We start from the raw sequence: 12,587 nt of genomic DNA, 5'->3' as shown, positions 1-12,587 counted from the left end.
GGAGACAAGGGACTGCAAAATGGAAAATAGGCATCCACCAACTTTACAGACAACTTCTCCTTGCTCCTACAACCTCCATCCTTGCACAGTTTGTTATTCTTCTAGGTAACATAGTAACAAATCCAAATTGCTGCTCTCTTTGTAGGCAAGCAAGGCTTTGTTGCAACTGCAATTCTTACTTCTTCTTGAAATGTAGGGACGACAGTACATTCCATCACATCCATCTAGTGTACACAGGTAGGTCCATTGTGGCGGGCAGGCGAGCGGGCGGGCTGCTTTATTGGCTGTTTGCTGTTCCCCTACTCCACTCCACTATTTGACTGTTGTGCTGCATCAATCAATCAATCAATCAATCAATCAATCAATCAGTGGCTGGCTCAGGTGCAGCTCTTTAACTTACCTAAAAGGGAGGGCGGAGAGAAGACAAGGAAGGTGAATGAGGTGTTCCAATGTGAAATGCCGGAAACACAGAAACACAGACGACACACAACAAGAGGTGGCAATCTATTCATTAATTGCATTTAATCAATGAGCTCATTATCACTCATGCATTGTCCAACAGGTGTTGAAATAATGGGATTAAAAGGGGAGATCCCTTCAGAAAGACAGAAACAATAGCAAAGACAAAAAACACTTTTGGAATCTGCTTTTAGTCAACACATAAGGAAAGGGTGCACCGGTCCTGGAAATACTGCAATACCAGGTCAATGCGTGGAGTGGACAGAGCAAGCTCTATTTCCATCTCCCTGTTCTAAAAATCCATTTAATATATGGTCCCCAGATAGGGGACGTATCAGATATTAAACTGATAAGAACAGATACTACACTTGATCTTAGCCAAAAGGCCGAGAAGCGATAACCCGAACGAGCCGCGCGTTGCCCGAGCCTGCCCGATACTGCTGTTCAGCCCTTGCAGCGATTCAGCCTACTTCTAGGCAATTCCATGGGGCCCTGCAGGCTCACACACTCACAGCTACACGGGAGGTGAATAAAGGCCGGAGAGGAAGCCAGACAGGATTTGCTTCTTTTGCTTGCACCACAATGCAGTGCTGAAAGAGGAGGAATCTACATAAAAACGCCTTCCTGGCAACGCCCAAATGCCCTGCTGCCATGCAGATAAACACTGGCAGCGGCAGCAAGTGCATGCCCACAGCCACCCCTTGTTCCTTCACACCTTGTATCAGCTGTAATCCAGTCCAGTCCAGTGCTGCCTGCTGAGCAGCACTGACCAACACTGCCTGGGCCCAGGCTTTTATCTCTGAGGCCCCATTATGATGTCAGAAAGCTGGCTCTGGAATCCTGAGGGCTCCACTATGACACGTGCAAAGTTCCGTCTGAACTTTATATAAGACGGTGAGGCTCAGTCAGTCACTCAGTGTTGCCTGAGAGGGCAACACTGCAACAGCCGGCCGCCAGGCTGTCTTTTTTTTGCACAGCTAGTTGCCTCCAGGAGGCCACAAGTGGGAGACAAGGGACTGCAAAATGGAAAATAGGCATCCACCAACTTTACAGACAACTTCTCCTTGCTCCTACAACCTCCATCCTTGCACAGTTTGTTATTCTTCTAGGTAACATAGTAACAAATCCAAATTGCTGCTCTCTTTGTAGGCAAGCAAGGCTTTGTTGCAACTGCAATTCTTACTTCTTCTTGAAATGTAGGGACGACAGTACATTCCATCACATCCATCTAGTGTACACAGGTAGGTCCATTGTGGCGGGCAGGCGAGCGGGCGGGCTGCTTTATTGGCTGTTTGCTGTTCCCCTACTCCACTCCACTATTTGACTGTTGTGCTGCATCAATCAATCAATCAATCAATCAATCAATCAATCAATCAATCAATCAATCAATCAATCAATCAATCAATCAGTGGCTGGCTCAGGTGCAGCTCTTTAACTTACCTAAAAGGGAGGGCGGAGAGAAGACAAGGAAGGTGAATGAGGTGTTCCAATGTGAAATGCCGGAAACACAGAAACACAGACGACACACAACAAGAGGTGGCAATCTATTCATTAATTGCATTTAATCAATGAGCTCATTATCACTCATGCATTGTCCAACAGGTGTTGAAATAATGGGATTAAAAGGGGAGATCCCTTCAGAAAGACAGAAACAATAGCAAAGACAAAAAACACTTTTGGAATCTGCTTTTAGTCAACACATAAGGAAAGGGTGCACCGGTCCTGGAAATACTGCAATACCAGGTCAATGCGTGGAGTGGACAGAGCAAGCTCTATTTCCATCTCCCTGTTCTAAAAATCCATTTAATATATGGTCCCCAGATAGGGGACGTATCAGATATTAAACTGATAAGAACAGATACTACACTTGATCTTAGCCAAAAGGCCGAGAAGCGATAACCCGAACGGGCCGCGCGTTGCCCGAGCCTGCCCGATACTGCTGTTCAGCCCTTGCAGCGATTCAGCCTACTTCTAGGCAATTCCATGGGGCCCTGCAGGCTCACACACTCACAGCTACACGGGAGGTGAATAAAGGCCGGAGAGGAAGCCAGACAGGATTTGCTTCTTTTGCTTGCACCACAATGCAGTGCTGAAAGAGGAGGAATCTACATAAAAACGCCTTCCTGGCAACGCCCAAATGCCCTGCTGCCATGCAGATAAACACTGGCAGCGGCAGCAAGTGCATGCCCACAGCCACCCCTTGTTCCTTCACACCTTGTATCAGCTGTAATCCAGTCCAGTCCAGTGCTGCCTGCTGAGCAGCACTGACCAACACTGCCTGGGCCCAGGCTTTTATCTCTGAGGCCCCATTATGATGTCAGAAAGCTGGCTCTGGAATCCTGAGGGCTCCACTATGACACGTGCAAAGTTCCGTCTGAACTTTATATAAGACGGTGAGGCTCAGTCAGTCACTCAGTGTTGCCTGAGAGGGCAACACTGCAACAGCCGGCCGCCAGGCTGTCTTTTTTTTGCACAGCTAGTTGCCTCCAGGAGGCCACAAGAGGGAGACAAGGGACTGCAAAATGGAAAATAGGCATCCACCAACTTTACAGACAACTTCTCCTTGCTCCTACAACCTCCATCCTTGCACAGTTTGTTATTCTTCTAGGTAACATAGTAACAAATCCAAATTGCTGCTCTCTTTGTAGGCAAGCAAGGCTTTGTTGCAACTGCAATTCTTACTTCTTCTTGAAATGTAGGGACGACAGTACATTCCATCACATCCATCTAGTGTACACAGGTAGGTCCATTGTGGCGGGCAGGCGAGCGGGCGGGCTGCTTTATTGGCTGTTTGCTGTTCCCCTACTCCACTCCACTATTTGACTGTTGTGCTGCATCAATCAATCAATCAATCAATCAATCAATCAATCAATCAATCAATCAATCAGTGGCTGGCTCAGGTGCAGCTCTTTAACTTACCTAAAAGGGAGGGCGGAGAGAAGACAAGGAAGGTGAATGAGGTGTTCCAATGTGAAATGCCGGAAACACAGAAACACAGACGACACACAACAAGAGGTGGCAATCTATTCATTAATTGCATTTAATCAATGAGCTCATTATCACTCATGCATTGTCCAACAGGTGTTGAAATAATGGGATTAAAAGGGGAGATCCCTTCAGAAAGACAGAAACAATAGCAAAGACAAAAAACACTTTTGGAATCTGCTTTTAGTCAACACATAAGGAAAGGGTGCACCGGTCCTGGAAATACTGCAATACCAGGTCAATGCGTGGAGTGGACAGAGCAAGCTCTATTTCCATCTCCCTGTTCTAAAAATCCATTTAATATATGGTCCCCAGATAGGGGACGTATCAGATATTAAACTGATAAGAACAGATACTACACTTGATCTTAGCCAAAAGGCCGAGAAGCGATAACCCGAACGGGCCGCGCGTTGCCCGAGCCTGCCCGATACTGCTGTTCAGCCCTTGCAGCGATTCAGCCTACTTCTAGGCAATTCCATGGGGCCCTGCAGGCTCACACACTCACAGCTACACGGGAGGTGAATAAAGGCCGGAGAGGAAGCCAGACAGGATTTGCTTCTTTTGCTTGCACCACAATGCAGTGCTGAAAGAGGAGGAATCTACATAAAAACGCCTTCCTGGCAACGCCCAAATGCCCTGCTGCCATGCAGATAAACACTGGCAGCGGCAGCAAGTGCATGCCCACAGCCACCCCTTGTTCCTTCACACCTTGTATCAGCTGTAATCCAGTCCAGTCCAGTGCTGCCTGCTGAGCAGCACTGACCAACACTGCCTGGGCCCAGGCTTTTATCTCTGAGGCCCCATTATGATGTCAGAAAGCTGGCTCTGGAATCCTGAGGGCTCCACTATGACACGTGCAAAGTTCCGTCTGAACTTTATATAAGACGCTGAGGCTCAGTCAGTCACTCAGTGTTGCCTGAGAGGGCAACACTGCAACAGCCGGCCGCCAGGCTGTCTTTTTTTTGCACAGCTAGTTGCCTCCAGGAGGCCACAAGAGGGAGACAAGGGACTGCAAAATGGAAAATAGGCATCCACCAACTTTACAGACAACTTCTCCTTGCTCCTACAACCTCCATCCTTGCACAGTTTGTTATTCTTCTAGGTAACATAGTAACAAATCCAAATTGCTGCTCTCTTTGTAGGCAAGCAAGGCTTTGTTGCAACTGCAATTCTTACTTCTTCTTGAAATGTAGGGACGACAGTACATTCCATCACATCCATCTAGTGTACACAGGTAGGTCCATTGTGGCGGGCAGGCGAGCGGGCGGGCTGCTTTATTGGCTGTTTGCTGTTCCCCTACTCCACTCCACTATTTGACTGTTGTGCTGCATCAATCAATCAATCAATCAATCAATCAATCAATCAATCAATCAATCAATCAATCAATCAATCAATCAATCAGTGGCTGGCTCAGGTGCAGCTCTTTAACTTACCTAAAAGGGAGGGCGGAGAGAAGACAAGGAAGGTGAATGAGGTGTTCCAATGTGAAATGCCGGAAACACAGAAACACAGACGACACACAACAAGAGGTGGCAATCTATTCATTAATTGCATTTAATCAATGAGCTCATTATCACTCATGCATTGTCCAACAGGTGTTGAAATAATGGGATTAAAAGGGGAGATCCCTTCAGAAAGACAGAAACAATAGCAAAGACAAAAAACACTTTTGGAATCTGCTTTTAGTCAACACATAAGGAAAGGGTGCACCGGTCCTGGAAATACTGCAATACCAGGTCAATGCGTGGAGTGGACAGAGCAAGCTCTATTTCCATCTCCCTGTTCTAAAAATCCATTTAATATATGGTCCCCAGATAGGGGACGTATCAGATATTAAACTGATAAGAACAGATACTACACTTGATCTTAGCCAAAAGGCCGAGAAGCGATAACCCGAACGGGCCGCGCGTTGCCCGAGCCTGCCCGATACTGCTGTTCAGCCCTTGCAGCGATTCAGCCTACTTCTAGGCAATTCCATGGGGCCCTGCAGGCTCACACACTCACAGCTACACGGGAGGTGAATAAAGGCCGGAGAGGAAGCCAGACAGGATTTGCTTCTTTTGCTTGCACCACAATGCAGTGCTGAAAGAGGAGGAATCTACATAAAAACGCCTTCCTGGCAACGCCCAAATGCCCTGCTGCCATGCAGATAAACACTGGCAGCGGCAGCAAGTGCATGCCCACAGCCACCCCTTGTTCCTTCACACCTTGTATCAGCTGTAATCCAGTCCAGTCCAGTGCTGCCTGCTGAGCAGCACTGACCAACACTGCCTGGGCCCAGGCTTTTATCTCTGAGGCCCCATTATGATGTCAGAAAGCTGGCTCTGGAATCCTGAGGGCTCCACTATGACACGTGCAAAGTTCCGTCTGAACTTTATATAAGACGGTGAGGCTCAGTCAGTCACTCAGTGTTGCCTGAGAGGGCAACACTGCAACAGCCGGCCGCCAGGCTGTCTTTTTTTTGCACAGCTAGTTGCCTCCAGGAGGCCACAAGAGGGAGACAAGGGACTGCAAAATGGAAAATAGGCATCCACCAACTTTACAGACAACTTCTCCTTGCTCCTACAACCTCCATCCTTGCACAGTTTGTTATTCTTCTAGGTAACATAGTAACAAATCCAAATTGCTGCTCTCTTTGTAGGCAAGCAAGGCTTTGTTGCAACTGCAATTCTTACTTCTTCTTGAAATGTAGGGACGACAGTACATTCCATCACATCCATCTAGTGTACACAGGTAGGTCCATTGTGGCGGGCAGGCGAGCGGGCGGGCTGCTTTATTGGCTGTTTGCTGTTCCCCTACTCCACTCCACTATTTGACTGTTGTGCTGCATCAATCAATCAATCAATCAATCAATCAATCAATCAATCAATCAATCAGTGGCTGGCTCAGGTGCAGCTCTTTAACTTACCTAAAAGGGAGGGCGGAGAGAAGACAAGGAAGGTGAATGAGGTGTTCCAATGTGAAATGCCGGAAACACAGAAACACAGACGACACACAACAAGAGGTGGCAATCTATTCATTAATTGCATTTAATCAATGAGCTCATTATCACTCATGCATTGTCCAACAGGTGTTGAAATAATGGGATTAAAAGGGGAGATCCCTTCAGAAAGACAGAAACAATAGCAAAGACAAAAAACACTTTTGGAATCTGCTTTTAGTCAACACATAAGGAAAGGGTGCACCGGTCCTGGAAATACTGCAATACCAGGTCAATGCGTGGAGTGGACAGAGCAAGCTCTATTTCCATCTCCCTGTTCTAAAAATCCATTTAATATATGGTCCCCAGATAGGGGACGTATCAGATATTAAACTGATAAGAACAGATACTACACTTGATCTTAGCCAAAAGGCCGAGAAGCGATAACCCGAACGGGCCGCGCGTTGCCCGAGCCTGCCCGATACTGCTGTTCAGCCCTTGCAGCGATTCAGCCTACTTCTAGGCAATTCCATGGGGCCCTGCAGGCTCACACACTCACAGCTACACGGGAGGTGAATAAAGGCCGGAGAGGAAGCCAGACAGGATTTGCTTCTTTTGCTTGCACCACAATGCAGTGCTGAAAGAGGAGGAATCTACATAAAAACGCCTTCCTGGCAACGCCCAAATGCCCTGCTGCCATGCAGATAAACACTGGCAGCGGCAGCAAGTGCATGCCCACAGCCACCCCTTGTTCCTTCACACCTTGTATCAGCTGTAATCCAGTCCAGTCCAGTGCTGCCTGCTGAGCAGCACTGACCAACACTGCCTGGGCCCAGGCTTTTATCTCTGAGGCCCCATTATGATGTCAGAAAGCTGGCTCTGGAATCCTGAGGGCTCCACTATGACACGTGCAAAGTTCCGTCTGAACTTTATATAAGACGGTGAGGCTCAGTCAGTCACTCAGTGTTGCCTGAGAGGGCAACACTGCAACAGCCGGCCGCCAGGCTGTCTTTTTTTTGCACAGCTAGTTGCCTCCAGGAGGCCACAAGAGGGAGACAAGGGACTGCAAAATGGAAAATAGGCATCCACCAACTTTACAGACAACTTCTCCTTGCTCCTACAACCTCCATCCTTGCACAGTTTGTTATTCTTCTAGGTAACATAGTAACAAATCCAAATTGCTGCTCTCTTTGTAGGCAAGCAAGGCTTTGTTGCAACTGCAATTCTTACTTCTTCTTGAAATGTAGGGACGACAGTACATTCCATCACATCCATCTAGTGTACACAGGTAGGTCCATTGTGGCGGGCAGGCGAGCGGGCGGGCTGCTTTATTGGCTGTTTGCTGTTCCCCTACTCCACTCCACTATTTGACTGTTGTGCTGCATCAATCAATCAATCAATCAATCAATCAATCAATCAATCAATCAATCAATCAATCAATCAATCAGTGGCTGGCTCAGGTGCAGCTCTTTAACTTACCTAAAAGGGAGGGCGGAGAGAAGACAAGGAAGGTGAATGAGGTGTTCCAATGTGAAATGCCGGAAACACAGAAACACAGACGACACACAACAAGAGGTGGCAATCTATTCATTAATTGCATTTAATCAATGAGCTCATTATCACTCATGCATTGTCCAACAGGTGTTGAAATAATGGGATTAAAAGGGGAGATCCCTTCAGAAAGACAGAAACAATAGCAAAGACAAAAAACACTTTTGGAATCTGCTTTTAGTCAACACATAAGGAAAGGGTGCACCGGTCCTGGAAATACTGCAATACCAGGTCAATGCGTGGAGTGGACAGAGCAAGCTCTATTTCCATCTCCCTGTTCTAAAAATCCATTTAATATATGGTCCCCAGATAGGGGACGTATCAGATATTAAACTGATAAGAACAGATACTACACTTGATCTTAGCCAAAAGGCCGAGAAGCGATAACCCGAACGGGCCGCGCGTTGCCCGAGCCTGCCCGATACTGCTGTTCAGCCCTTGCAGCGATTCAGCCTACTTCTAGGCAATTCCATGGGGCCCTGCAGGCTCACACACTCACAGCTACACGGGAGGTGAATAAAGGCCGGAGAGGAAGCCAGACAGGATTTGCTTCTTTTGCTTGCACCACAATGCAGTGCTGAAAGAGGAGGAATCTACATAAAAACGCCTTCCTGGCAACGCCCAAATGCCCTGCTGCCATGCAGATAAACACTGGCAGCGGCAGCAAGTGCATGCCCACAGCCACCCCTTGTTCCTTCACACCTTGTATCAGCTGTAATCCAGTCCAGTCCAGTGCTGCCTGCTGAGCAGCACTGACCAACACTGCCTGGGCCCAGGCTTTTATCTCTGAGGCCCCATTATGATGTCAGAAAGCTGGCTCTGGAATCCTGAGGGCTCCACTATGACACGTGCAAAGTTCCGTCTGAACTTTATATAAGACGGTGAGGCTCAGTCAGTCACTCAGTGTTGCCTGAGAGGGCAACACTGCAACAGCCGGCCGCCAGGCTGTCTTTTTTTTGCACAGCTAGTTGCCTCCAGGAGGCCACAAGAGGGAGACAAGGGACTGCAAAATGGAAAATAGGCATCCACCAACTTTACAGACAAACAGACAACTTCTCCTTGCTCCTACAACCTCCATCCTTGCACAGTTTGTTATTCTTCTAGGTAACATAGTAACAAATCCAAATTGCTGCTCTCTTTGTAGGCAAGCAAGGCTTTGTTGCAACTGCAATTCTTACTTCTTCTTGAAATGTAGGGACGACAGTACATTCCATCACATCCATCTAGTGTACACAGGTAGGTCCATTGTGGCGGGCAGGCGAGCGGGCGGGCTGCTTTATTGGCTGTTTGCTGTTCCCCTACTCCACTCCACTATTTGACTGTTGTGCTGCATCAATCAATCAATCAATCAATCAATCAATCAATCAATCAATCAATCAATCAATCAATCAATCAGTGGCTGGCTCAGGTGCAGCTCTTTAACTTACCTAAAAGGGAGGGCGGAGAGAAGACAAGGAAGGTGAATGAGGTGTTCCAATGTGAAATGCCGGAAACACAGAAACACAGACGACACACAACAAGAGGTGGCAATCTATTCATTAATTGCATTTAATCAATGAGCTCATTATCACTCATGCATTGTCCAACAGGTGTTGAAATAATGGGATTAAAAGGGGAGATCCCTTCAGAAAGACAGAAACAATAGCAAAGACAAAAAACACTTTTGGAATCTGCTTTTAGTCAACACATAAGGAAAGGGTGCACCGGTCCTGGAAATACTGCAATACCAGGTCAATGCGTGGAGTGGACAGAGCAAGCTCTATTTCCATCTCCCTGTTCTAAAAATCCATTTAATATATGGTCCCCAGATAGGGGACGTATCAGATATTAAACTGATAAGAACAGATACTACACTTGATCTTAGCCAAAAGGCCGAGAAGCGATAACCCGAACGGGCCGCGCGTTGCCCGAGCCTGCCCGATACTGCTGTTCAGCCCTTGCAGCGATTCAGCCTACTTCTAGGCAATTCCATGGGGCCCTGCAGGCTCACACACTCACAGCTACACGGGAGGTGAATAAAGGCCGGAGAGGAAGCCAGACAGGATTTGCTTCTTTTGCTTGCACCACAATGCAGTGCTGAAAGAGGAGGAATCTACATAAAAACGCCTTCCTGGCAACGCCCAAATGCCCTGCTGCCATGCAGATAAACACTGGCAGCGGCAGCAAGTGCATGCCCACAGCCACCCCTTGTTCCTTCACACCTTGTATCAGCTGTAATCCAGTCCAGTCCAGTGCTGCCTGCTGAGCAGCACTGACCAACACTGCCTGGGCCCAGGCTTTTATCTCTGAGGCCCCATTATGATGTCAGAAAGCTGGCTCTGGAATCCTGAGGGCTCCACTATGACACGTGCAAAGTTCCGTCTGAACTTTATATAAGACGGTGAGGCTCAGTCAGTCACTCAGTGTTGCCTGAGAGGGCAACACTGCAACAGCCGGCCGCCAGGCTGTCTTTTTTTTGCACAGCTAGTTGCCTCCAGGAGGCCACAAGAGGGAGACAAGGGACTGCAAAATGGAAAATAGGCATCCACCAACTTTACAGACAACTTCTCCTTGCTCCTACAACCTCCATCCTTGCACAGTTTGTTATTCTTCTAGGTAACATAGTAACAAATCCAAATTGCTGCTCTCTTTGTAGGCAAGCAAGGCTTTGTTGCAACTGCAATTCTTACTTCTTCTTGAAATGTAGGGACGACAGTACATTCCATCACATCCATCTAGTGTACACAGGTAGGTCCATTGTGGCGGGCAGGCGAGCGGGCGGGCTGCTTTATTGGCTGTTTGCTGTTCCCCTACTCCACTCCACTATTTGACTGTTGTGCTGCATCAATCAATCAATCAATCAATCAATCAATCAATCAATCAATCAATCAATCAATCAATCAATCAATCAATCAGTGGCTGGCTCAGGTGCAGCTCTTTAACTTACCTAAAAGGGAGGGCGGAGAGAAGACAAGGAAGGTGAATGAGGTGTTCCAATGTGAAATGCCGGAAACACAGAAACACAGACGACACACAACAAGAGGTGGCAATCTATTCATTAATTGCATTTAATCAATGAGCTCATTATCACTCATGCATTGTCCAACAGGTGTTGAAATAATGGGATTAAAAGGGGAGATCCCTTCAGAAAGACAGAAACAATAGCAAAGACAAAAAACACTTTTGGAATCTGCTTTTAGTCAACACATAAGGAAAGGGTGCACCGGTCCTGGAAATACTGCAATACCAGGTCAATGCGTGGAGTGGACAGAGCAAGCTCTATTTCCATCTCCCTGTTCTAAAAATCCATTTAATATATGGTCCCCAGATAGGGGACGTATCAGATATTAAACTGATAAGAACAGATACTACACTTGATCTTAGCCAAAAGGCCGAGAAGCGATAACCCGAACGGGCCGCGCGTTGCCCGAGCCTGCCCGATACTGCTGTTCAGCCCTTGCAGCGATTCAGCCTACTTCTAGGCAATTCCATGGGGCCCTGCAGGCTCACACACTCACAGCTACACGGGAGGTGAATAAAGGCCGGAGAGGAAGCCAGACAGGATTTGCTTCTTTTGCTTGCACCACAATGCAGTGCTGAAAGAGGAGGAATCTACATAAAAACGCCTTCCTGGCAACGCCCAAATGCCCTGCTGCCATGCAGATAAACACTGGCAGCGGCAGCAAGTGCATGCCCACAGCCACCCCTTGTTCCTTCACACCTTGTATCAGCTGTAATCCAGTCCAGTCCAGTGCTGCCTGCTGAGCAGCACTGACCAACACTGCCTGGGCCCAGGCTTTTATCTCTGAGGCCCCATTATGATGTCAGAAAGCTGGCTCTGGAATCCTGAGGGCTCCACTATGACACGTGCAAAGTTCCGTCTGAACTTTATATAAGACGGTGAGGCTCAGTCAGTCACTCAGTGTTGCCTGAGAGGGCAACACTGCAACAGCCGGCCGCCAGGCTGTCTTTTTTTTGCACAGCTAGTTGCCTCCAGGAGGCCACAAGAGGGAGACAAGGGACTGCAAAATGGAAAATAGGCATCCACCAACTTTACAGACAACTTCTCCTTGCTCCTACAACCTCCATCCTTGCACAGTTTGTTATTCTTCTAGGTAACATAGTAACAAATCCAAATTGCTGCTCTCTTTGTAGGCAAGCAAGGCTTTGTTGCAACTGCAATTCTTACTTCTTCTTGAAATGTAGGGACGACAGTACATTCCATCACATCCATCTAGTGTACACAGGTAGGTCCATTGTGGCGGGCAGGCGAGCGGGCGGGCTGCTTTATTGGCTGTTTGCTGTTCCCCTACTCCACTCCACTATTTGACTGTTGTGCTGCATCAATCAATCAATCAATCAAACAATCAATCAATCAATCAATCAATCAATCAATCAGTGGCTGGCTCAGGTGCAGCTCTTTAACTTACCTAAAAGGGAGGGCGGAGAGAAGACAAGGAAGGTGAATGAGGTGTTCCAATGTGAAATGCCGGAAACACAGAAACACAGACGACACACAACAAGAGGTGGCAATCTATTCATTAATTGCATTTAATCAATGAGCTCATTATCACTCATGCATTGTCCAACAGGTGTTGAAATAATGGGATTAAAAGGGGAGATCCCTTCAGAAAGACAGAAACAATAGCAAAGACAAAAAACACTTTTGGAATCTGCTTTTAGTCAACACATA

General features: G+C 47.4%; 8 non-coding genes across 8 annotated transcripts; all 8 read right to left on the bottom strand.

Moving 5' to 3' along the window:
• Positions 1-666: 666 nt before the first annotated feature.
• On the bottom strand, positions 667-857 carry LOC142697344 (U2 spliceosomal RNA). The gene has a single exon (XR_012865147.1). It is a non-coding gene; the product is annotated as a U2 spliceosomal RNA (small nuclear RNA).
• Positions 858-2,165: 1,308 nt separating this feature from the next.
• LOC142697342 (U2 spliceosomal RNA) lies at positions 2,166-2,356 on the bottom strand. Its single transcript, XR_012865145.1, has one exon. It is a non-coding gene; the product is annotated as a U2 spliceosomal RNA (small nuclear RNA).
• A 1,288-nt stretch (positions 2,357-3,644) lies between these two features.
• On the bottom strand, positions 3,645-3,835 carry LOC142697341 (U2 spliceosomal RNA). The gene has a single exon (XR_012865144.1). It is a non-coding gene; the product is annotated as a U2 spliceosomal RNA (small nuclear RNA).
• Positions 3,836-5,143: 1,308 nt separating this feature from the next.
• On the bottom strand, positions 5,144-5,334 carry LOC142697339 (U2 spliceosomal RNA). The gene has a single exon (XR_012865143.1). It is a non-coding gene; the product is annotated as a U2 spliceosomal RNA (small nuclear RNA).
• Positions 5,335-6,618: 1,284 nt separating this feature from the next.
• Positions 6,619-6,809, bottom strand: LOC142697338 (U2 spliceosomal RNA). The gene has a single exon (XR_012865142.1). It is a non-coding gene; the product is annotated as a U2 spliceosomal RNA (small nuclear RNA).
• A 1,300-nt stretch (positions 6,810-8,109) lies between these two features.
• LOC142697337 (U2 spliceosomal RNA) lies at positions 8,110-8,300 on the bottom strand. The gene has a single exon (XR_012865141.1). It is a non-coding gene; the product is annotated as a U2 spliceosomal RNA (small nuclear RNA).
• Positions 8,301-9,608: 1,308 nt separating this feature from the next.
• LOC142697336 (U2 spliceosomal RNA) lies at positions 9,609-9,799 on the bottom strand. Its single transcript, XR_012865140.1, has one exon. It is a non-coding gene; the product is annotated as a U2 spliceosomal RNA (small nuclear RNA).
• Positions 9,800-11,107: 1,308 nt separating this feature from the next.
• LOC142697335 (U2 spliceosomal RNA) lies at positions 11,108-11,298 on the bottom strand. The gene has a single exon (XR_012865139.1). It is a non-coding gene; the product is annotated as a U2 spliceosomal RNA (small nuclear RNA).
• Between the last annotated feature and the right edge of the window lie 1,289 nt (positions 11,299-12,587).

The sequence above is a fragment of the Rhinoderma darwinii genome (genome assembly GCF_050947455.1).
Source record: "Rhinoderma darwinii isolate aRhiDar2 chromosome 5 unlocalized genomic scaffold, aRhiDar2.hap1 SUPER_5_unloc_8, whole genome shotgun sequence".
NCBI lineage: Eukaryota > Metazoa > Chordata > Amphibia > Anura > Rhinodermatidae > Rhinoderma > Rhinoderma darwinii.
Note: the sequence above shows the minus strand (reverse complement) of the source record. Positions and strands in the feature narration are given on the sequence as shown.